This window comes from Rattus norvegicus, chromosome 6, assembly GCF_036323735.1.
Source record: "Rattus norvegicus strain BN/NHsdMcwi chromosome 6, GRCr8, whole genome shotgun sequence".
In the NCBI taxonomy this organism is placed as follows: Eukaryota; Metazoa; Chordata; class Mammalia; order Rodentia; family Muridae; genus Rattus; species Rattus norvegicus.
This window is the reverse complement of record NC_086024.1, coordinates 27,937,810-27,963,510: the sequence shown is the minus strand read 5'-3', so window position 1 is coordinate 27,963,510 and position 25,701 is coordinate 27,937,810. Positions and strand designations below refer to the sequence as shown.

Below are 25,701 nucleotides of genomic sequence, written 5' to 3'. Positions count from 1 at the left end.
ATAATTGAATAAAAGAAACACAATGAAGCTGGGCTAATGGCACACACTTGTAATCTCGGCATCTGAGAGGCTGATGCAGGAAGATGATGAGTTCGAGGCCAGCTTGGGCTACAAAACAAGACCTTATTTCAGACAACCAAACGAAGCAAGCAGATGCTGCGTGCTCCCTCGCTCCTCTGCCATTGGAAGACACAGCCAGAAGACACTGACCACTGACTCCATCTGCCTTGTACTTGGATGTACCTGCCCTTAGTCCTGTGAGGAATAACAATGCTGTTCCAATCTGCAGTAAGGGGTGGTTTTGTTTTATCATCTCAAACGGACAAAGCCTTCTGCTGACTCACACATCTCCTGGAAGATAAGCCCCTAAACAGCAGAGCAACCTCTACCATACCTCAGAGACTGAGTGGCCGTAGGTGTGGGTCAGCTAGGCTGTGCTATCTTTCTGCCTGAGTCACAGGGAATGATTCTGTGCCTTCTCACTCTGAAGGAGCTTTGGGTGACGGGCAGAGAGAGTGGGTGGAGGCTGAGTCATGTGAGCCTCTTCCGCAGATGGTGGAGGAATGTGAGTCACACCACAGCTCCAGCACTTAATGAGAAGCAGCTTCGAAACCCCCGCAAAGGCCATGTCCAGGCACAGGTCTTGGGTGTCAAGCTTGCTGATAGCTCACCCTTAATAATAACAGAGGCGGTGTTAAAATTCAGACAGTCACCTGCATTTCCTCAACTGGTCTTAGGTTATAATATCTTCACTTATGTGTTTGTCAGGAGTCACCTACATGCATCTGCCCCCAGGCTCTGGTTGTAGACACTGGGCTAGCCTGTGCCATCCTTTCCTTGGTGTCAAGTCCATCTGAAAGAACAATTGAATAAGCAAGTGATTGAGTCTTTCCCCTTGGGGTTGAAGTTTAATATGATCGGCAAACATATACATATCCTATTTTGTATGCACAATAATTTTGGAAGACTAAGATATGTGATGCATGAATAATAGATCTTGCTTCCTGAAGACAGAGACTGAGGACTGGAATGGTAAACTTCCTTATCATCCTCCTTGCCCCTGTTCCCCCCATCCACCCACACACACACTTTTTCAAGTAGCCCAGTCTGTCTTCAAACTTACTATGCAGTCAAGGATAACCTTAAACCTCAGATTCTTTTGTCTCTTCTGAGTTCCCATTTTATGCAGTGCTGGGGATTGAACCTAGGACTTCATACAGTGCTAGCCATGTGCTCTACCACTGAGCTACAGTCCCCACCCCCAGCTCCCATTCTCCTCTCTCACCTACTTGGTAACACAGAAAACATAGTTTGTGCCTGTCCATACAGCTTGGTTTTGTATCCCATGTGCCAGTTCTCTGATTCACGCTTAGGTTTGGAGACACTGGCTAACTCCTTTCTTGGGTGCCACGTCATATTTTGGATCAGTAGTATCTGCAGTGTAGCCAGATGGGATGGAGCACTTAGAGGTGGACAGGGGTGGTGGCAGAATTGAGTGTGTGCTGAATGAGAACTCCAGATTATTGGAAACAGATATGGGACAGATCAGAGATTATTAGAGATAGAACTGTTGGAAACCCAGAACTGTGGGTAAGCTGGAACTGTGGGTAAGCCGGAACTGTGGGTAAGTCGGAACTGTGGGTAAGAGGAACTGGGGGTGTGCTAGAATTGTGGGTAAGCTGGAATTGTGGGTGTGCTAGAACTGTGCATGTGCCAAGTAGTCACGGTGAGCAGGTTAGGATCTCCATAGTGAAAAGACTCTTTTCATCCCTTGCACCAATGATGGGTGATTTTCCTGGTTGAATACATCCAGAGCCTCCCTTTTCTGCCCTTTCCCCAACTGTAGACCTGAGCCCTATTTAAACTTCCCAGTTATTGGCCAAGGAGGCTACAGGCAGAATACTAGGTACATTGGAGGAGCTTTGACCTGGGGGTTAGAAAACTAGGGCACAAGCTTGCCTTACAAGTTAATCTCCTTTGCATTCTGTTAACCTGAATTTGGCCTGAAGTGGCCCCTGAACTCTGAGTTCCTACACAACAAACAGTAACCAAAATTAGTTACAGTGTAAAAAAAAAAACCCTGCAACTTAATTTAAGAGTAAAGTTTTGTAATAAATAACCGAGTTGGAGCCAAGAACATAAGCATCAGCTAATCATGGGAGGCTGACTAGATAGTCTGCAGCACAGAGGGCCGGTCCTCCTCAGCTCACTTTCAGTGTGAGGCTGCATAAGAGGAGGTGGGGTTCTCAGCATATCTGGTCTGGTCGTAGCTTCACAGAGGCACTACCTCTGTTCCCGGCCTCCTTTATGCTGCTCTTCTCTTTCACGGTTTCCACATCTTGAATCATGCCCATGGAGCTTCTTGAGTTGGGAAAGTCTTTCTTCCTCCCCTTCCTTCCATCCTTAGATGTAGAGGGCCGCTATAACATTCGCCACCGCTAGATGGCGCTGGCTTCCACTGCGCCCCACGTGGAAGCCCAGGATAGCCTCCGCCATTACAAGATGGCGCCAGCCTTTGCTGCGCCAGCCGACTCCCTTTCAGGAAGTTAACTGTGCGCATGTGCAAGAGTGCCTTCGTGCCAGGTCTTTGCCCACTCTGGGGCGTGCCTGATGAGATCATGGGTAAACAACCAATCAGGTGTGGATGCGCCGCGCTAGGGTGTATGTAAGCGCACCATGTTGGCGCACTGAGGCTTCCTCTTTAAGATTATAATAAAGTTTGGTCACAGTAAGGATTTCTATGTACCCACGTGTTTCTTGCCGGCGAGAAGTCGTGCGTGGGACATTTGGTGCCGAGAACCCGGGACAAAAAAGCATCATCGCCGGTGCCAAGAGGAGGCTCCGTTTCACGGAAGAAGTCCAGAAGCTGTGAGTGGGGGTAAGACTCTGAGAGACTATGTTTAGCCTTGATCTGTTCCAGCTCAGTCCTCTGCCGGATGTGGCAGGAACCTTTATGGTTGCTCTGGCCGCCCTCGGGTTGTTTCTATTGACCTTTGAGTTTCTAGTTACCACCAAACGGCGTCAGAGGTCGCGTGAGAACTGCCCAGCTGTAACAGCAAAGCGGAAAGCGTTGGGGGAAGGGCGAGGCGGCACGTCAGAAACAGGGTTAGATAATGAATTAAAGAGCTTAAAGGGAAAAGGTGCACCTAAGAAAAAAAGCCCTTCCAATGCGGAAGCAAGAGGTTGGGGAAAGAACGCCCCGGGTGAGGAGAAGGGAGGAGATAAAAGGAACACAGCATTTTGGGAGAAAAATTTTGTCTTTGTGCCTGTTAGAAGTGTGCTTAAGCTCCGGCGCCGGCTCTCAGGACGCCGCGGCGTCCGTGCGCTGACGCGACAGCTTTACAGAGTCATACTGATCAGATTTGATAGAAGCAGACCGCTTGAAAATTTATTCAGGAGAATCAAACAAAAGGACATCTTAGTGACCGTGCACAGCTTGATGGAGTTAATGTAATTGGGTTGTGAGTAAATATATTCAGGGCTGTGTTTCACTTCCATACCATTGGCGAATGTCAGTCGTGCTGCTCAGATAATATATCTCAGTATCTTACAGGAATTGGGTTTCAACACGTTGGTGGACTAGTCCAGGAATTGAAACAATCCATCGCCCATATCGACTCCACTCGAGTGGATAGTCACCATGAACACCATCTGGTTTTTTCCCTCTTTGTCTATTGTTTGTCTCTGGTGCACCAGGATGTCCCCATGTCTGTCAGTGTATGTCTATGGTTTTTGTTTCTCGTTGTTTAAATGTTTTATGTATCATGTTCAAAAGAAAAAATGGTAAAAACTTTATCTGCCGGTCATTCACACCTTGACTTGGTTTTAACTCGTTTCAAAAAGGAACAAATGAATAAAAAACAGTTTCAATCAGGCCTTTGGAGCCCTGTGCCTGGTGCCAGGTGTCTAGATTAGCTGGAGAAGCTGCCCAGAGGCTAAGCGTCTACATGAGCTGATCTTAAAGGCGCCGACAGCTTCTCAGCTTCTTCGATACAAGAGTTGATAGCTGTTTCTCTTAGAAAGATCCCTGACTTATTATTTGACTCAACAGGTGACAAGGTGCTTCTCTTAAAATCATAGCTAAAAAGGTAAAAATGGTGTTTGGTCTAAATATTAAAGATATGTGTAGCCACTTCAATTTTGTTTCTCATTGGTTTTAAATGTATAAATATGCTCTACTTGCCTTGGTTATGGACTATTGGCTTTCAAGTTATTGGATACGGTTAAAAGGGTATAATATTGGTAACAGAAAGTTGACATAAAGCTGGTAATCTGGATGGAGTCATTCTAGATAACATGTGACATGGGCCAACCTAGGGAAACAGGTCTAAATTGAGGTAATGTTTTTATGGAATTCTTATTCTAGGAACCAGGCTTCTAAAAGAATTTAGGACAAAGTCTCTTTGTTGAGGTACTAGAGACTACACCATCGTGCGTTCATATATAGGAATTGGCAGTCAAACTTTGTATCTGCATTTTGATGCTAATTCCACTGCCCTAAGGACAGTTGCCTAGTCACGTACTCAGAACTCAGGTGACCTTGTGGCTGTGTTCTGGTGTTACAAAGAGAACTTAAAGATTGTGATTAAGGATTGCCAGTGTTACATTGACTAACTCAAACTTATTTTCAATTAAGGAAAAATCAAACAGGTAGAGATTGTTACAAGATTTACGAAGGATTGATGAGGTTTTGGAACTTGTGAGAACATTACAGCCAGTTTACTTACTCCAACTGCCATTTCAAGATAGATTTAGAGGATTGATTTTGAGTTTTCATTTCATGAGCTTGCTTACAGTTTTAGAGAGACCATAGAGTGATATCATTAAAAATGGCTAATAGCCTTATATTGTGTAATTTTGTAGCTTCTTCAGTGTAAGAAGTTAGAACTTAAATCTTTCAATGTATATGGAAATTGTTACTACAAACCTTTGCTCTCAAAATGAGCTTTAATATTTGGGGAGTAGCTGTTACACTACTCCAGATAAGAATATTTGAAGCTAATTTTAAGTGTCTAAGGATATGTTAATTGGCTAAGTACCTCACCCTACCAGAGGACTTAGGTCTTTGTTATGCACATTGGAGATAAAGCTTCAGCTGTGTTAGTACAGAGTTGTGGACTGGAGTCATAGAAGTATTTTGAAAAGAAACCTGGTAAAACATATCTTATTCCAAACAACAGTTAATTGGTTATTACAAAATACTGATATTTGGCCTATTACATATACAAATTTTTCAGACAAAATTGATAATTTTACTCTTTACATGCTTTTGTACTTCCTGTATATTTGTGCATACAACCCATAGGAAATGCGCTTACTGTATTTATAGGTGGTTCATCTAATGAAAAGGCTACATGTATGATTGGATCACTTGTTTATTCTCTTGAGTTTCTATTGCTTCAACACAGATTATTAAATTCCGTAGTTTAGCCACTGTTTTTAAATCAAACTTTCAATTCACATACTGATAGCCAATGTGTGGCTTGTGGTTTACAATTGATTTCAATTACTTAATGCTTTATTAGAGACAAGTTTTCTACATGAAATCAGTGAGTGATTTCAGTATAAATTGTCTGACAACTCACTGTCCTTTCAGTACTCTGGCTCAGACAACTAAACAAAACCATAGACCCAGCTCTTTAAAAATGGTAATGGAGTTGATAACACACCCTCACGAAAAGAGGAAGACTCCATTTGCTTGTTTTCAATTCCCAGCCCCACCCTGCCAGGGATTTCTAGTAAGACTGAAATTGGACAATATTTACAAGATTTGACATTTCTAATTAATGCTTATGTTTAGGTAAATAAAGTTTGTGAGGTGCTAGAGAAATGGCTTAGTGGTTAAGAGCACTAAGTACTGTTCCTTTATAGGACATTTAAGAACTCAAACTGGATTGCCTGGGCTCTTTAACAAGGGAGGACAATGATACCAGACAGATTATAGGCCTTACATAGGAACAATTAGTCAAAAAATCTCATTCTTTATATATCCAAAACAATAATGCTGGAGACAATAATTTGGTATACAAGTCAATTTATAAATACAAGTGCTCAGTGTCCTCAATTTAATCCTCGAGGACTTACCTTAATAAATAATATCTTTACTATATCTTAATAAATAAATAGGGGGAGTTATCCCTGTATGCTAAGTAATGCTCCTTTTATTTCAATTTTAAAATTTTGGATGCCAAAGTTTATGGCACCCTACAACTAGGCATACTTCTGCCTAGGCAAAATAGAGAGATCCACGTATTGACATGATCCTGTCCAGATATTTTATATGGGGAAGAGGGAATGTTTGTGTTTTTTCTACAGGATGCTACAAGAGTGTGCCAGCTGCCTGAGTGTTTGCTGAGACTTGCTGATCCTGGTTACATGAAGATTCAGCTCTCGTGGCTCAGGTCCCTGGAGTCATCCCTCTGCCCTGAGAGGAAGATGAAAGATTCCCCTTCATCCTTTGTCATCACAGAGATTTTGCCGTTGCTGCAGTCAGTGTTACTGCTGCGTGTGTCCCGTCCCACTATGGCCTGCTCTCTGACCCTCTGTACACTGCTGCTTGCTGGAGAAGACTGGACTCCAGCCGTTGCTGCCCCCTTCATTTCCCTAGTGACTCTTGCTGCCTTAACTGGTAACTGGTGTTGTCATTTTACAGACTGTAGCTTCACAAGAAAGCCACCTGCGTAAAGCTACAGTGGACTGGGGAACTCTGTCCTGGTTATACAGATCTCAGAAATGGTTCCATTGTCTGCTGGTTGTTCCAGAGAAAAATGACTGATCCTGAACTGTCCTGGAAAAGACCTTAACACTTTCGCTGCTATTGTAGCAGCCATTACTGCTGCAGACATTGTGTCTGCAGTGTCTGGAGTTATCCTCCCCCAATCTATTGTTAGACAAACACAGTGGGTGAACTTTCTGGAGTAGTTACTAACAATTGGGAATTCTAAATTTTATTATAGGAGCGGCTTGACTACGGCCCTTGGTGCTAACAGCTGAGGAGGACCAAATGAGGTGCCCACTACTTATCAGGAGTGGCTCTGTCTGGTGCAGCCCTATGCTGTGGATCAGTGTTCATACTATGGTTGGTTTGCAAACTCAGATCTCAACAGAAACGTGACAAGGCCGTTATTCACTCAAGCACTTGTGGCCATTGTACAAGGGGCCTCCCCTGGATTTTGGTTATCTTGCTCAGGAATTAGTCGGTATCTGAGTTCTCTGCTCCTGCACCCCATGGATCTGTGGATCCATTGCACTGGGAGGAGAGAGGTTCTCTTTCTGTATCTGAGTTCTCTGCTCTTACACCCCATGGATCTGTGGATCCATTGCACTGGGATGAGAGAGACTCATTGATCCTTTGATCAGCCCTTCCACATCGCTGAGGTTTCCTCATTGCACGTGATAGGGTGATCATGACTGCTATAAAATAATATAAATTATAAGGGTGAGATGTAGAGGGCCGCTATAACATTTGCCACCGCTAGATGGCGGTGGCTTCCACTGCACCCCATGTGGAAGGCCAGGAGAGCCTCCACCATTACAAGATGGCGCCAGCCTTCGCCGTGTCAGTCGACTTCCTTTCAGGAAGTTAACTGTGCGCATGTGCAAGAGTGCCTTCCTGCCAGGTCTTTGCCCACTCTGGGGCGTGCCTGATGAGATCATGGGTAAACAACCAATCAGGTGTGGATGCGCCGCGCTAGGGTGTATATAAGCGCACCATGTTGGCGCGCTGAGGCTTCCTCTTTAGGATTATAATAAAGTTTGGTCACAGTAAGGATTTCTATGTACCTGCGTGTTTCTTGCCGGCGAGAAGTCGCGAGTGGGACACTTAGAAATAAAGGGCATTTCTTTGTGTTACTGAGTGGGTTCCTTGCCAGTCATTTGTGGCAGGCAGGAAGCAAAACTGTCCCCATCCTTATCCACTGTCAAACGTTGGCAGGGCACTGGGATTTCGCCCAAACCTTTGGTTCCCAGTCCTTCAGTATTTTAGTTCTGACTTTCTTGTATGAGAGGAGTCTGGGAAGTAGTGTTTTGCATCTGGTCTCAAGTGTCTGTGCACTATTTCACTTTCAAGTCTGTTGACATCCTTGTAGGGCACCACCATCTGCCTTCATCAGTCTTTCTCAGGAGCTTCTGAGGGCAGGTATTGGGAAACAGTGTGTGAGTGAATCCTTCAAGAGTTAGCAAGTGAAACTATCCAGAATTAAATAGAGCAAATTCTCTGCTTTTCAATGGTACTTGCACATGCTCATGCATTGAACGAACACCAACCCATACCCCATATCACAACATATCATAGGTCTTAACCTCATACAACAGCTCACATTCAATCATTGATCTTAAAATTATCAAACATCTAGGAGAGAAAACAGGCAGCAGAAAATCCTAGTTTAGTTGGATCAAACAAAGACCTTAAAATACACGATATTGGGGCTGGGGATTTAGCTCAGTGGTAGAGCGCTTACCTAGGAAGCGCAAGGCCCTGGGTTCGGTCCCCAGCTCCGAAAAAAAGAACAAAAAAAAATACACGATATTAAAAGCACGATCCGTAAAATTAATCATTAATATGTTTGACTATATTAAAATTAACTCCTCTGCTTTTCAAAAGACACCATCCATTACTGAGATCATAAGCCCAAGACCCAGATAGAACATGTGCAAAGCAGAACTATGACAAAGCACTTGTATACAGAATACAGAAACTATGTGAAACACAACAGTAAGAGAACAAACATCAGGCTGGAGAGATGGCTCAGTGGTGAAGCACACTGGTTGCTCTTCCAGAAGTCCTGAGTTCAATTCCCAGCAACCACATGGAGGCTCACAACCTCTGTAATGAGATCTGATGGCCCCCTCTTCTGGGATCCGATCCCGTCTTCTGGTGTGTCTGGACAGCTACAGTACAGTCATATACATAAAATAAATAATTAAAAAAGAACAAACATCAATAATAACAACAAATTGTAAATGCCAATGATCAAGAGACTTAACCAGACATCGTACTAAAGTGGGAGGCAAGCACAAGAAAAGAAATTCATTATAATAATCATTAGGCACCTGTCAAAGAAAATTTTAACAAAATGCCACTATGCATCTATTAGAAAGGCTAGCATGCTGCTGATTCTGAGCTGTGGTAGCAAACATGAAATAAAATGGAAGTCTTATAGACCATGGAAATATAAAATAATGCAACTGCTTTGGGAATTACTTTGACCATTTCCTAAAGTGTTCAGCATGCAGTCACGACTGAGCCATTCTAACCCAAGACATTTACTAAAACAAAGGACAGCATGTCTATGACAGACAGGTACACAAACATGTTTACCAGTTTTATTTGCAATAAATGTCCATCAATGGGAGAATGAACAAGCAGGTTGAAGCATAGTTCATACAATGGAGCTCTACACCATAGTAGTAAGGAGTGGACATGTATGTATCTCAAAATAACTTGTCTAGGTGGAAAAAGCTCAGTGATGTAAATATGCCTTTCATGATTACATTTGTAGAAACTTCTGGAAAATGCCAGCTTACTTTTAGTGATGGAAATCAGACCAATGCTTGCATATAGTAGGCAAGTGGGAAACAGCCACAGCACCACCTACTCAGCCTCCAAGCTAGACATTCCATAACTGAACCAGCAGGATTATTTTAATTAGTCTGCAGATTAATGGGCTTCATCCTGACATTTTCATACATGTGTGTCATGTGCTCTGCTCATTGTGAAAGTATTTCCCTAACGTGTGGGATATTGCTAAGGCGGAAATGTACTATCTGTGTTAGAAAACTGGGGGGGATAAAAATGAATGAACTAATATCTAACTTACAAAATAGAAAAGGGAGACTAGAGTACATCCTAAAAGAGAGTAAAGATAAAGAGAGAATAGCACAGAGAACAGGAGTGGATACATGTAAACACTAGCACACAGCAGGGGAAAAAAGGTCAATTATGTCACATCTGGTTCTCTCAGGAGATGAGTGAAATGGGAAAATCACTACCAAGATTCATCAAGAAAAAGAATAGCCATAAATAATATTAGGAAAAAATACAGAGATTAAGAAAAGGAATATGAACAAATTCATATGAATAAGTTAAAAATTAAAGATAAAATAGACAATCCAGGGGTTGGGGATTTAGCTCAGTGGTAGAGCGCTTGCCTAGGAAGCGCAAGGCCCTGGGTTCGGTCCCCAGCTCCGAAAAAAAGAACCAAAAAAAAAAATAGACAATCCAGAGACAATAGAAATAAAATATTGTTCAAGGATAAATACAAAACTCAGATATGTATTTGAATAAACCTAGTAAATGTAAGTAAACCTAAGAAAGAATTGTCATCTAATGGCTTAATATGTTATTCAAACTTCATCCTTCCCCTTAAGAATTTCAGAAGCAGATATATCTTTTAAAACTATGAATACTCATCTGGTGTGAAGTCGTGCACCTTTAATCCCAGCCCTTGGGAAGTAGAGTGAGGTGGATTTCTGTGAGTTCAAGGCCCGTCTGGTCTACATGGCAAATTGTCACACAAGGCTGCAGGGTGAGACGTTGTCTCAAAAATAGCAAAATGAGATTAAAAATAAAGAGCATAAAAATCTTGAACAAGATATTAGATAAAGAAATTTATCCACGTGCAAAAAGAAGTCTCTCGAAACCAAGTGCAGCCCAGGGCTGTAAGGCTGAGTTACTACTGGAGGCTCAACGAGACTCCCTGCATGAGCAAACGCAAAGGAAAGTTATTTCAACAGGAGGCAGAAAATTAACTCGCTATGATTCATCCCCATTCACAACCAAAATTATTGGCTACCTAGAAGGAGAAGGGAGCTTCCTCAAACTAGCAAATGGGATCCATGCCCAGTTCTAGCCAACTTCAGACTTAACGAAGAATAAGTAGATGGATTCCCATTATACTCAGAGGTGAGGTGAGAACAGCAGGTCCTGACCAAGATTCGAGGCAAGAAAAATAAGCCTAAGGATCAAGAGTGGCTGGGAGGAAGAAGGGTCCTCCATTTTGTAAATAAAGCAACTTTGATAGAATCTAACAATAAGCGTTATGAGACACTAAAGGAGTTTTCTTAGTTCAGAAGCAAAAAATACATATGTATGTACAACATTTACATATTATGCTAATCCCCAGCAACACTGAGTGAAGGTAAATATTGTTTAGAAGGAGCTCTACCTCACCGAGTATTCATTTTTCGTGTCACAGTAGTCAGTGCCTCAAACCCCAGCCAGGGGCATTGCGTTCTTGTGCATGTGTTAGTTCGACGTGCTTCCACTTGTTGCTGAGTCAGACACTTAGGCTCCTCTTCTCCCAGCTCGTGGTTTCCCCTTCCCTTAAGCACCTTAGAGTCCCTTATATTCAGCTGGCAGACAGGGATGGACATGGTCACATGCTCTGGGACCACAGCCACACCTAGACAGCAAGAAAGCCGAGATCTCTTCCCCAAGCTGAGTGGACATTTCTATATATTTCACAGGGTAGAAGTGAGCTGAAAGACTTTTGCTGGGGGCTGGAGAGATGACTCAGCTGTCACAGACTAGGCTCACAACCAAAGCTATAAGACTTGTGCTGGATAGTGAACTACTGTCTCTTACAAACTGTATGCACAATGGGATTTGAGGCAGGGGTGGGAGTGGGGGATGGGATCTTGCTCTGGCTGACCAGGTTCTCACTATATAGCCCAAGCTGGCCTAGGACTCCAAGTAATCCCCCTGTCTCACCTTCTGAGTGCTATATCATCACATCTGCCAAAACGAAGTATTTAATTTTACTAATTAATTTGTCAAGGTAAAAACATACACTCATGTAGAATAGTAGACTTTAGTAGGCTAGCATGGTTGTGTGAACCTGTAGTTGCAGTACCTGGGTGGTGGAAAGCGATGGTTTTAATAGAAAAGGCCCCCATAGAGTCGTGTGTTTGAATGCTTGGCCACAGGAAGTGGCACTATTAGGAGGTGTGGCCATGTTGGAGGAAGTGTGTCACTGTGGAGGCGGGCTTTGAGGTTATATATGCTCAAGCTATGCCCAGTGTGACACAGTTTCTCCTTGCTGCCGGCAGATCAAGATGTAGAACTCTTGGGCTGTCTTCAGCATCATGTTTGCTTGCATGCTGCCTGCCATGATAATAATGAACTTTGAAACTGTAAGCCAGCCCCAAGTTAATTGTTATTTATTAGCGTTACCTTAATCATGATGTTTCTTCAACAATCAAACCCTAAGACATGGGCACAGGAGAATCCGCAGTTGAAGGTCATGTTTGGCTACATGATAAGTTTGAAGGCAGCCTGGGTTACATGAGACCCTTTCACAAACAAACAAACAAACAAACAAACAAATAAACAGAACCAAACTGTTTCACACCAAACCAAGCCAAACAACAGCAACAACAAATTGTTTTGATGAGCTAGTGACATAGACTAGTGTTACAGTAACTACCTGGCTTATTCAAGACTTGATCTCCCATCATCAAATTCAAAAGAAATTAAGTTATTGAAAGGCATCAAAGAAGATGTGAAGAAATGTGTCACAGGTTGGAAAATGCAACAACTAACAGTGTTAACGATCTCCTAATTAGTCTGTATGAAGTCTTGATTAAAACCACCTTCATTTTAAGGAACCTGAAACACCAAATGGTGTGATTCAATCGGATGAACACAGGAGGAACGACTGCCCAGGTGCTTAGAAGGGGGGTGGGCAGAGCCAGACACACAGACTTGCAAAGGCACAGTGATCACAGAAGTGTGCTGATGGCACAGGATGACAGAGTTCAGAAGTATCACTGCAAGTTAGTGTGACAGGATACATATATTTGGTTATCTGAATGGAGAAAAATAAAATTCATGTTCTGCCCCACTAAAAGGTAATTTCCAGATGATTTAAAATTCCATTTGTGAAAAACAGGACTTGTAAATGTGTCAAGAAATATATTTATACAACACTGAGAAAGGAAATAATTTAAAAGTGCTTTTAGATTTTTAAAAATTTTGTGTGTATGAGCACTTTCTTGCATGTCTGTCTGTCTGTCTGTCTGTCTGTCTGTGTGTGTGTGTGTGTGTGTATTTTTTTTTTCTTTTCTTTTTTCGGAGCTGGGGACCGAACCCAGGGCCTTGTGCTTGCTAGGCAAGCACTTTACCACTGAGCCAAATCCCCAACCCCGTATGTGTGTATTTTTAAGATATGAAAACCTTTCTACAGTGCTTCTCCATGTCCTCTTGGCCAGCTGTCATTATTTTCTGCCTTTCCCTTGCAAAACTCTGTCCACTATTTTAGACTCAATTCTGTTCATTTCAAGCTTCCCATCAAGGCTGAATCCCAAGGAATCTCATTTCCTCTTCCTGTGCAGCAGACCTGTCTGGGACGAGGCTTGTTGAAGAGGTCGGGAGGAATGGGCTCAGGCACATCTCACCTGTCACTCTGTCTGCACCTCAGCTTTCCATCTGTTCGTCAAGTTCTCACCGTATATGGCTTATTCTCTACCCTATTCACCAAGGTCTTGGGAGTGTAAGGAACTTCTGAGTTCACCCTTTCTGGATGTGGATACAAGGTTGTCCCTGGCCTCCTTCTGGGTCGGAGTGTTTCTGGCCATTGTTGGTGGTGTTAGTCATATGGTATCTCCATACAGTTGGTGCAAGAGGTTTTCTGCTCATCCTTCCATGGGTACTGTGTAGCTGAGTCCAAGCTCTCCCTATCCTACAACCCCAGTGTGTGTGTGTGTGTGTGTGTGTGTGTGTGTGTGTGTGTGTGTATGTGTGTGTGACTTCAGCCCCACTCAGAGCTGGGCATGCCAACACTTGTCACATGACTCCTGTTCACCCCGACCTCAGTGCTCTCTTCACACATCATGGGCCTTCTCAGAGTGTCAGTGTGGGCAGGGTTGTGTTCCTCACCTCCCTCTAAGAGACATTTTCACTGGTTCTGCTCCCGGAGCAAAGGCCGTGCCACCAGGCCTCTCTCAGAAGTTGGCACTGATTTCTAAGGACCAGGGAACCTCCCCAGTAAGGTATCTTGTTCTGTGTCCTTTCCTTTCCCGTCCTGGGGAAGACCTGAATCGCGTATCTGTTCTGAGGTCCCGTGCCTAGGGTTCCTCTCCACCTTTCCAGCAGCAGCCTCGAGAGGGCTTTGCATCTGGCTGAGCGAACATCGGTGTATCCTGGAATCAGGTTGCTAGCTTCCCTGTTACAGATCCTCCAAGAACAAGGAGTCCCCGATAGTCCCCTAACTAGGCTCTAAGAGTGGTCCCACTCTGTGCCATCAATGAGCTGCATCTCTCCAGGAAACCCTAAATCCATGACTTCCTGGATAGCCAGGTGAGCAGTGAGCTATCGGTGAGAGCAGTTCTCTCTCTGAGTCTGTAGACAGGAGCTGGTACATGTGGACTTCTGAATGACCCGTAGCATATTCAGGACACAAGGAAAAATCCCCCTGGGCATCTTGTTTCAATACTCACTCTGTCATGAACTCATCTTTGTGGCTCTGAGCTTGGCTTCTGGAGGTGCTATGTGGCCCAGTGAGGACAGGGAGGCAGTGTGGTGCAGTGGAAAGGGAAGTCCAGATTCATCTCTTGACCTTAACAGCTAGTCACCGACAGGCAGCATGTGGAGATGAAATGAATCGGCATTTGAGAGGGCTGGCGCTGTGTGATCTCTAAGTGTTTCAGATTCTTATCAGTATTGGGAAAGCTGTGTCTCCCTGTCTGAGTTTCCATGTCTTGGCTGAAGATGAGGAGCTCCCATTCCACAGGCTGAATCTGAAGCCTGATGGGGGATGGCTTGCAACACATGGGTAGCATATGGCCAGTCACATAGCTCAGCTATTCCTTTTCATCCTCCCAGCATCCTCACTGCCTGGCTATGGCCTATGATAACAGGGTCTGTCAGCCATGAATGGGAGCCACCATCTCTGGAAAGAACTGTACAAGGCAGACCCAAGTAGGGATGGAGATAGAGGAACAAGGACCACTGAAGCTTGGGGAAGGGATCAGCGGTCTATGCTGCTTTTCCTTTGAGCAGGGCGAGCCCTAGGCAGGGAGGTACAGGCTTGCCCATCCGATGCCTTCCTCATTGCACCGTCCTTCACACTTACCTCCTTTTCACTCTCACGATAGACTTTTCCTCATTCCCACAAGGATGACAAGGATTTTGTCATTCTCTGACACAGCTCGGCTTATTCATTCCTTCCTATGTGTTCCTCCGCCCTGCCTGGCCAATGGTGGTGATGTGACATCTCCATGGAAACAGATGTTGAGCCCACAGTTGCTTAGCGATGTGCTGCAGGATGATGTAATCCAAGCTGTAGTTTCCTGGGGCGGGTGGGGGTGGGAAGGTGGCCTCCTTTTGATGTGCCTGTACCCCCTGGGTTGGGAGGCCTGGGGTTAGTGGGAGGCTCCATTCTTTCCTTGGCTCTGTGCTTTTAAGGCAAAGGTGAAAAACAAAAAGGAAGTGGAATTTACCTATTTGGGAGGGATGACATCGGAAAGGGAGCAAAATGTTGAGAATCAGAGAACTGGGTCTGAGGCTGGGGCAAGACGGGGCCGGTGACATGTTCCTCTACAGTACCACAGGGTGCAGGTGTCATGGAAACTGTCCAGTGGGGATGTTGTAGCCAAACATGGAGACTCTGTTTCTTTCCACTCCATCATCATCACTGTGACAGCTACTGTGGAGCAAACACTGCTCCCCACAGAGCCCCCTTCATATCTGAGAGGCCTGGAGTGAGGGTTCAGATATAGTATCCAAGGGTACCAAACATTATAAACCAGGTCATCCGACCATTAAAATCGTGAACCGTGGTAGGCCTAGTAGTGCTCCCCTGAAGCACCACATCTCAATAACCCTGAGCATGCAAACACATTGGATCAAATAAGACTGTGTATGGCAGCTACCTGACCGCCACTCAGACGGACCAGGGCCCATCTGTGGTTTGCATGGTGTGCCTCCTTCTAAGCTTCCCGTGCCTGGGAACGGCAGGGAAACACTATGGAAGAGGTAGGAGCTGGTAGAAGGTCCTTATGTCACTGCGGGTGCTGCCCTTGGAGGAACGTGGGGGTCCTGGAATGCACTCTCAATAGAAGCCTTTAGAGAAGCCTAAATCAATCTCAACATTACTGCTTTTGCCGTTTGGTGGTATGACTTTTTTTTTTAAACTTTGAATAAAGTTAATAGAGGAAGGGTTAATAGAGGAAGTCCCTCACATCCATGTTCCTGTCACCTACCATGACATTCTCATCAGAACCAGTGGATGGTGGTGCCATGCCCTGGACATCCCCAGAACTGTGTTCTCAACCATCCTCTTCACTTATACAGTCAGACTGGTCATTCCAGTCAGAGAAGGAAGGTCATGTAGGTAGAACCTTTCACATGGATGTTGAAAAGGTTACAGCGATGAGATTTGAAAGAGTAGATTTTTCACCAGCTTTGAAGGTTGAAGGGGATACTTGTGGAGGAACACAGGTTATTTCTAGAAGACGAAAGAGGCAAGAAAATGGATGCTCCCCTAAGGCGTCTAAACAAAAATATACCTTGCGGGTCACCCAGTCTGCCTTCTGACCAAGGAGTTCAAAGACAATAAACTGTGCTGTTTTATTCTAACAAGAAAATATGGTATTAAACACAAAGCAGGGCATAGAAAACAAGAAATGTTCCAGCCCCCGACTTTCTTCCTGTATTAACCCCTTCAATGTTAAAAAGAAAAAAGAAAGCTTAAATGAAACCAGTCCAGACCTTTGACAGACTGTGTAGCCAAACCGAGCACTTCCATTAGCAAAAGAAGTTGGAGGAGTGGTGGCGGGGAGGGGCACAGGACAACTTTCCTCTTTCCTGAGTCCCACAAGATGGTAGTTGGAGCCATCATCTTGGACTTGAAGTGTCCTTGCTTGCTGACCCCACCCCCAGCTAACAGGGTGACCTTGGTTAACACACAGAACTCTAGGGATTCTGCAGATTTCTTCACCCTCCGACTTCTCCATACTTGTCCTTTGCTGGCATCCACATTCATGTGCACATACCTGCTCCCCCTATGTATAATGTATATATATACATACACATATGTGCACATATAATCACATACATACACATAATATACACATACACATCATATATACATATACACATATATACATCATATACATACACATACACATCATATACACATACACATCATATACACATACACCTACACATACACATCATCATATACACATACACACATATACACCATTTACATCATATACACATACACATACACATCATCATATACACATACACACATATACACCATTTACATCATATACACATACACATATACAGTCCATTCATAAATCTTCATACATGTAAATTTTCTAAATCATAAAGATAAATCTTTAAAGTCTAATAGCTCAGGGGATTTGATCTTGAGTAGGCCTGTCTGGAGCTCTTCTCTGATTTCAGTTTTGCTGGGGCAGATGTCTGTCAAAATATTTACTGTCAATTTTATTCTGTGGCTGTGCCTGGCTTCCAGGTGCTAGGCTAGCGACTGGGCAGATCCTCTGGACTTGGACAGCCTGCCGAGCTCACTGCCTTTCTGGACTCCTTCTGATTAGGGAGCCCCGTATGATTAACATCTCCTACCGACCTTCCTGCGTATGGTCAAGCTGTCCACTCAACACGCCTGGAAAAGGATCCCTCTGCACCTTTTGTACTTCTTCCTTGACAGACGTCCATCCACTAGCTGCATCATCATCCTGGTTTTTGGCCTCTCTCTTAATCATCCCTATTGATCAAGCACTGAGACTTCTAACTGATCCAGTGGTGAAATTGCATATTTCCTTTAGGAAATGGTGTCTGTGAATGTCCTCCCACTGCATACTGGCCTCAAGGAGACACTCAGAGCCTGTATGGAACTGCTTCATCTGGAACCACGTTCTAATCTCCTCTGGCCTCTTGAGCAAAGAGAAAGGTGCAATGTTTGTCCTGGAGAAAAGAAGAAGCCTGCAGTCACTCCCTGTATCCTCCATTCTGCTCCCTGCTATGGGCAGTTTGAAGAGTAGTGAGATGACGCATGCGCATGCGGCACGCAAACAAAAAAAAAAAAAAAAAAAAAGGAGCCTACGAAGAAAGCAGTAGCAGTGACCCGCAGAGATGGCGAGCGACTGCTACCCACTGAAAGATGCGTGTCCCGGGAGGATTATGACCAGCCAGCAGTGTCTATTTTCAAGCCGCTCAGGACGCCACAGGTTGGGAACCACTTGCTAATTCATTCATGGCATTCCTGGGGACCAAGCAATGCCTCCATCTTGGGATTGGCAAAGATGGAAATAGCTGGAAGGGCTATCTCTCTGCGTGCAGGGACAGGTCCTCGTGCTGGCTAGACGGTTGCCCACATAGTAGATCATGATGCCCTGGGTGAAGTTTGCTCCAGTCTGGACGCTGTTCTAAGTGACTTGGCAGAGGGCCGTGTGCACATGCACCGCCCTTTGTATAAATTCCACCTGGTCACATGCTAGAGAATAATTTTCTATGTTTGTATGCCCACAGGGCCGCACTACTTATAGACTGCTACACCTTCTATGGAAAACATATGCAAAACTAGAGCACCCTATCCTCACATCTGAAGACACAGTCATCCCAAGGCCCTTGACGCCCTTTATAAATGCCAAACTGATTATTAGATGACTAGTTAATAACTACAGTGTGGACCATCTGGGTGAGACATTCTACTGCTACCAAAGTACGCTGAGGGTGCCAAGTGTCATGTTTGAAAAGATGGAGGACCACGTACTTCAAGCCTGGAAGGTGAAAGACTGCTGGTGAGTGGCCCATCAGAGAGAGAGAGAGAGAGAGAGAGAGAGAGAGAGAGAGAGAGAGAGAGAAGAGGAGAGGAGAGGAGAGGAGAGGAGAGGAGAGGAGAGGAGAGGAGAGGAGAGGAGAGAAGAGAAGAGAAGAGAAGAGAAGAGAAGAGAAGAGAAGAGAAGAGAAGAGGAGGAGGAGGGGAGGGGAGGGGAGGGGAAGGAAAGGGAGGGGAGGGGAGGGGAGAGGAGAGGAGAGGAGAGGAGAGGAGAGGAGAGGAGAGGAGAGGAGAGGAGAGGAGAGGAGAGGAGAGGAGAGGAGAGGAGAGGAGAGGAGAGGAGAGGAGAGGAGAGGAGAGGAGAGGAGAGGAGAGGAGGTTCGGTTCTTCCCCAGAGAGCAGCAGCTGGACAGACCAGTAAGCTCTTCCTAGTTCTTTAATTTAATACTCAAAACAGCTCTGTGGGGACTTGTTTGTAATTAGCAGATAAAGATGGAGGCTGAAATCCCAATCTAATGGGAGGTGCTGGCCCTGCTTTTGAACCTGCATCCTTTTGTCTCTACTCCTAACTGCCAGCAAACTCTGTTTTTCCTGGTTTTTTTTTTTTTTTTTTTTTTTTTAAGACTACATGAGGAGGCTCATCTGAGTCACGGATGAAATCTCACTCAACCCTACCTCAGATCAGCTGACCTGGGCCAAACGCATTCTGGACTTCCCACGAGTATGGGGAAATCAGTATGCGAAGTCACACTACTAATAGTGTAACACAAAATGCTCACAGACCTTCTGGGTCCTTCAAGCACTGCCCTAGCACACTGGCTGGTTGGGAAGATTATGCATAGTGATGCCGATAAAGCAAGCAGACCCTAGTTCTCAACTGCCTAGCAATGTCTCCAGCCTCTGATGCTTACCATCGTGTCAAGACAGTTGGGCCACACTTGGGACCCCCTCCTCAGCGCAAAGGTGTGAAATGCTTGAGATATAACGCATAAGGCTATACAAGAGACCACATCTATTCAAATATATATATATATATTATATATATAATAGCTTCAGAATTCAGTTGCTAGCCCTACGCTCATTCCAGGATGGTGATGGGCTGAAGCAGGAATGTGACGTATTTTCAACACACACCCTAGGTCATGAAAGAGGACTTGGACTCTGACAGGTGACAACAGATCGCCGGTGCTCCTGGAATGTCTGAGCTCCATTTGCGGCACCCGTAAATGAAGCTAAATTTCAGTACATGGGCTGTGAAACTAAGCATGTAACTTTTCCCCATCCAAATTAACAGACCCTATGGATTCCACCCACCACCCCCTCGGCCTCCACATGTAAATCTATCAGCACAGAGTATGTTAGCCATTTGAATTGTCCTTGCTAAAATTTTCTGCAGGTATAGTGTTGGTGACCTGACTCCTTCTCTGTGTCCTCATCCTTAGATCCCAGGGAATAGAGAGATGGGACATGTCTCCATTTCTGTTCTCAAAGGATTTTTGGCCAAAGGGCCTCTGGCCTGCAGCCTAACTCTCTGCCAAGGGAAGTTACAGAAGGAAGCCTTCAATGTTTCCTTCCCAGCCCATGGAGACTGTCCGTCACCCCAGAAACAGAACCTGTGGTCCTGATGCAGCTTCTCCTCCAAGAGAGAGCATCCAATGTATCAGACGTCTGCCGTATCAAGGCAGTCAATGGACAGGTGACAAAGGTGCCAGATGAGGTAGCAGGCCGAGGGCTACTGGGAGATGAGTAACCGGTTATGGTTTCCTATGTTTAACGTTGTGCTATTGGCTGCTTTACAGATGCCACCAGAAAGAGAATGACACTTTCTCCTGTGCTTAATTTAAGATAGGGTACCATGGGAACAAACAAGGACTCAATCTATTCCACATAGACCTCAGCTTTGGGTCTCCTGTCTCCAAGTCTAGTCTCAGAACAACTTTCAGACGTCACGCAGATGTTGTGTTTGACCCAGCCCTGGAAGGTGCCTCCAAGACTTTTCTATTGTCATTCTGTGGTCCCTCAGACAAATGACTTGGTCAGAGACTCTGGAAGTGAGCACTGAACAACTCGTCTACCTTGTCACTTAAACGGTTTGCGGGTTCACCCCATCCTCGGGAGTAAGGCTGACTCTGAAGACCACGCCCTCTACATAAAAACACTTGAAGCTGCTTCCTCTGAGAGCAGACAAACTCTTTAAGCTTGGAGCAGCCCCAGGCTCTGGCCTTTCCCTGAGATCTAGACCAGAAGTTAGAAAACAACATCGCACACTTCAGGGTCTGGGCAAGGGGTTCCCGGTCACACAGGAGGGGAAGTTGCAGCTGCTGTCCTGACATATATGGTGCTGGGGAGAAATAAGGCATGGGCGTGACCTACTTCCTGGGACTGTGAGCTTCAGGAGACTCTTGTCTTGTTCTATGACCTCTGGGAGCCTTCTATAAAGGCGAGTTCTAAGGTGTTCAGAAACTGTTTCCTGACTTTAGTAGGCACCATGTGTAACATGGTGAACCAGTGGGGGGAAAGTAAGGCCAGAGGCCTTTCCGACTGCGTCCTTTGACTTAACAGTTGTTACTCAGTTCCTGTCACCCTGTTCTCTATCACAGCCCAGACAGTGGTGTGGAGTCAGCTTCTCAGACATGGGATGCGGGGCTTCCCCAGGGATGTGGGACTAAGGCTGCTGTACTCTCCTGTAGAAGAAGGCTCCACTTCTGCCCCATGGAGGTTAGGAGGCCAGAATGGGTCTACATCCAAGACAACCTGAGGGAGCCATTCCAGTGTGGATGGAGACACCTTTCTGTACAACTTTCTTAACAAAAGTAACATGGAATTTGTGTCTCGGCCAGTGTGTTCCATGTATCTACTCTTGGTCTCTGCTGCTGCCCAGAGGCCTTCAGATGGGCGAGCATTGCCGACTGCAGCACCAGGGAGTCAGAGCCACCCATTATCCTTGGACATGCATGCTGAAGCAGTGCATTTTGACTCACCATTAATGCAGGCCCAGGCTTGGGCTTGGTTACCCCAGATGCACTCAAAACACAGAAGAAGGGCAGGAAGTACCTGTCTGTGTGTTGGTAACATCTGTGCCAGGTATGGTGCTGAGAACTCAGAAACATCTTAAGACCTCCCTTTAGAGCACTGTCGTCCTCATTTTGTAAGTAGGGAAACTGAGGCACAGTAGGCTGAGTAAGACCACACTAACGTCTACATCCTCATCTCCAAAACTCATGTCTCACTCACCTTGTATGGAAAAAACAATATTGTAGAGACCGTGAAGTGGAAGGCCTTGAGATTAGAAAAGATTGGAGCAGTACAGTGGGTCTAATGTAAGCCATAGGGCTTTCCAAGAGGGTGGCTGGAGTCTAGAGTCAGGGAGATAGACCCACGGGAGCTGTTGCATCAACATTGTGGGACTTGAGGTTGAGGAGCACGGGCAGCTTCTAGATGCTGGGAAGGGCAAGGGTACCGAGCCTTGGAGCCAGGTTTTAACTTGGAGCTATGATTTTTCACTCAGTGAGACTGCGTTTGGTTTCTGACTTTAGAACTAAGAAATACTGAGTTTGTGTTGTTTCCAACCAGGGGCAGTTTATGTCAGTATCAACAGGAATCCAATATTCCGGGCATGATTTTCCCCAAGGCCACAGAGTTGGAGGGACAGAAGTTGAAAGAGAATCCATGGCTTCATGTTCATTTTTTTTAAAAAATGGTATCGACTGATGTTTACATTCCCCTAAAATTCCTAACTCCCATTGTAGCCATATCTGGAAATGAGCATTTTAGGAAGAATTCATGTTAAACGAGGCCCCAAGGCGAGGGATAAATCAAATATGATTAGTGACCTTAAATGAAAAATTACCCGAGAACCTTTTCCTTTCTATGTGTGGACACAGCAAGAGAGTAGCAGTCTACAAGCTAGGAAAGGGGTCTGCTCTAGAAACAGGCTCTGCTGGCCTGTGGCCTCAGATTTCTAGCTTTCAGAACCTTGAGATACAAATCCTTAGTATTTAAGCCATTCATTCTACAGTGTTTTATTGTGGCAGCTTGAGTGAATGGTCACAGAGGTTAAGAAGCATCTTGTTAGAGTTCAGGACCTGATGCCATAGGTCTGGTTGCTTGGTCAGGTAGGAAAGGACCTTCAAATCCAGAGGGGAAGTGGCACTAAGTCCTAGCCCAGAGCCAAGAATCTATTTACAAGTGATGGCTGCTGGCAGAGTGGGGTCTGTTTTCTCCAATGGGGTGTTGCTGGGGTGTCATTTACATGTCAGGGCAGGCTCTGTGCTCAGGGGCTGATTTTCTGCATGTCTTTCCAGTGGATTTCCCCCTTTCCTTCTTTTTTTTTTTTTTTTAAGAGAAAGAACATGAAGTTGGGTGGTGAGGTAGAATCTGGGAGGAGTTGGAGTTGGGAAAGAATATGATAAAAAAATACTGTTTGAAATTGTCAAAAAGGAAAATAACAACAAAAAGAAGGAAAGAAAGAAGGAAGGATGGGGAAGGAGAAAGGGAAGGAGGAAGGCAGAAAGAGAAGGAGGGAGAAAGGAAGGAAAGGAGGGAGGGAGTCCTAGCTCCAGCTGTCTGGGGGGAGAAATCCTGAGCATGACCCAAGCCCAGCTGTGTTGCTTACAACCACAGATGTCCCCATTGCTTTCTCTTGAAGGACCCACACCTACTCAGAAGCTCCTTTTCCCTCAGGGACTAGAACCAGTGTTCACCTCTGTGACCAAAGCTGGCTCAGACTCTAGCAGACATCAGGCTAGATTACCATGTTGCTGCTAAGAGTATGTGGGGAGAAAGGAACCTTCCATGACAAGGGACAAAGCCCTCCCTCTATTGTCTTTGGCCAGACTGTGATCATGGGTAAGTTACTGAGTCACCCTGTCCTCAGTCCTTCCATTCATAAAATGGGATGACAACATTTATTTCCTAGGGCTTTTGTTCAGCTCCAGAAAGGGAACTACTCATTCTGATCTGGCCCTAGCCCCGGCAGATGTGTCCTGAGGCCCCCTCTTCTACTCTGGGCCATTTCCCCTCACACTAAATAGCAGATGAATGCTGTTGCTCTGTTGGATCCCCCTCACCCCATACTCCTATTAATACAGCCAGGTACCCCACCCTGTGGGATGATGTGCCTACATTCAGGTCTTTCCTACTAGTTCAACCTCTCTAGAAAACCCCTCAGAGACAAATCCAGGGCTGTACCTCCTATGTGTATGCAAATACAGTTATGTTGACCATGAAAAAACATGTATATATTATATATACATATATGTATATAAAATGCACACATGTGTGCACATACTAATAGACAAATATGTGTGCACACATGTATGCCCTTTTCTCTCTGTGACTGCAGTTGCATTCCCTGGCACAGTTTTCTGCTATCGAGTGGATTATTCTGTGAGCATCCTTTAGGGTCAGTGTTGTGAAGTCTTCAGGTCTAATAAGCCTTGAAATCAAGTCATGCTATTCCTCCAACTTTGTTCTCTGTCTGTCTGTCTGTCTGTCTGTCTGTCTTCCTTCCTTCCTTCCTTCCTTCCTTCCTTCCTTCCTTCCTTCCTTCCTTTCTTTCTGAAGACACTTTTGGCTTTTCCAATCCCTTTGCTTTTCTGCATAGAAGTTTAACATCATCTTGTCAATATTCATAAAAAATTGTAGAGAATTTCACAAACACTCTAATTTTATTGGGACTAAATCAAATCCACATGTCAGTTTCGGGGGAAACTGACATCTTAATATTGGATCTTTTAACTCCATTTTTTATGTCTTTCAGAAGTATATTTAATTTTCACCATATGTATGTATTGCAAAAGTTATGCTAATTGTGTGAAGTGTTGAGTGTTTGGTTTTGTTTTCCAGTCTGGCTAGGGATCTGTCAACTTTACTTTTATGCTTTTCAAAGAACTAGACCTCCTTACTATCCCTCCTTTCTTCTCTCTTTCCCTCTTTCCCCCTTCCCTCCTTCTCTCCTTCCCTTCCTTCCCTCCCTCCTTCCTTCCTTCCTTCATCCCCTCCTTCCCTCCCTTCCTCCTTCCTTCCTTCCATAGCCATAAAAGATTCTGAGAGAGAGCCAAGTATGGGAGGATTGGGCCCCAGACAAAGAGGAAGATGGTCACATGTAATTAAAGGACCAGGTAAACAGTCACATGGCAGAATTTAGAATAGAATAACAAGGCTATTAAATTATAAACCAGTTGGGAAACTTGCCTAGCTATATGGCCAAGGTATTTGTAAATGTATTTGAATCTCAGAGTCATCATTTCCTTGAGTTTGGAGCCAGGAAGACAAACACGCACTTACAGAAAACTCCTTACTACTCCTCCCTCCCTCCCTCCCTCCCTCCCTCCCTCCCTCCTTCCTTCCTTCCTTCCTCCCTTCCTTCTCACGTCTTTGAGACCATGTCTCACCATGAGCCCAAGCTTGCCTCTGACTTGTGACAATTATTCTGGTTCAGCCTCCTGGGTCCTGGGATTACAGGTGCATGCGACCACGCCCAGCTTCGTTCTGTTTTTATTCTCCTGGGATTTTTCTGTTCCATTTTCTATTGTTTCTGTTGATTTCTGTCTTTCTTCCTGCCTCCAGTTTTGTTTGTTCTTCTACTTCGGCCTTCGAAGGTGGAAAGTTGGCCATTTACTTTGTACACATCTTCTTCCTAACATATTTAAAGCGCTTAGAGCACTGTCTTAAATGTCTCGCACGAAGCTAAAGACTCTGTGGGCGTTGTTTTCATCCAGTTTAAATTATTTTCCAATTTCCTGTTACCTCCTCTTTGACCCATTGGTTATTTAGAAGTGTCATTTTAAACTTTCCAAATATTTGGGGGATTTGCCAGATGCTTTCTGGCTTTGGTTCCTAGTTTATTCTGCTGTGGCCAGAGAACATACTTGGTGTTATTTAAATTCCTCTAAATGTGTTAGGTTTCTTTTTTTTTTTTTTTAAGTCCTGAATATGGTCTATTTTGGTG

The 25,701-nt window shown here is 44.7% G+C and overlaps 1 long non-coding RNA gene across 1 annotated transcript; it reads right to left on the bottom strand.

Annotated features, from left to right (window-relative positions):
* Positions 1-515: 515 nt before the first annotated feature.
* On the bottom strand, positions 516-25,441 carry LOC134479330 (uncharacterized). Its single transcript, XR_010052505.1, has 2 exons — positions 25,145-25,441; positions 516-15,395 (listed from the first exon to the last, which is right to left on the bottom strand). It is a non-coding gene; the product is annotated as an uncharacterized LOC134479330 (long non-coding RNA).
* Between the last annotated feature and the right edge of the window lie 260 nt (positions 25,442-25,701).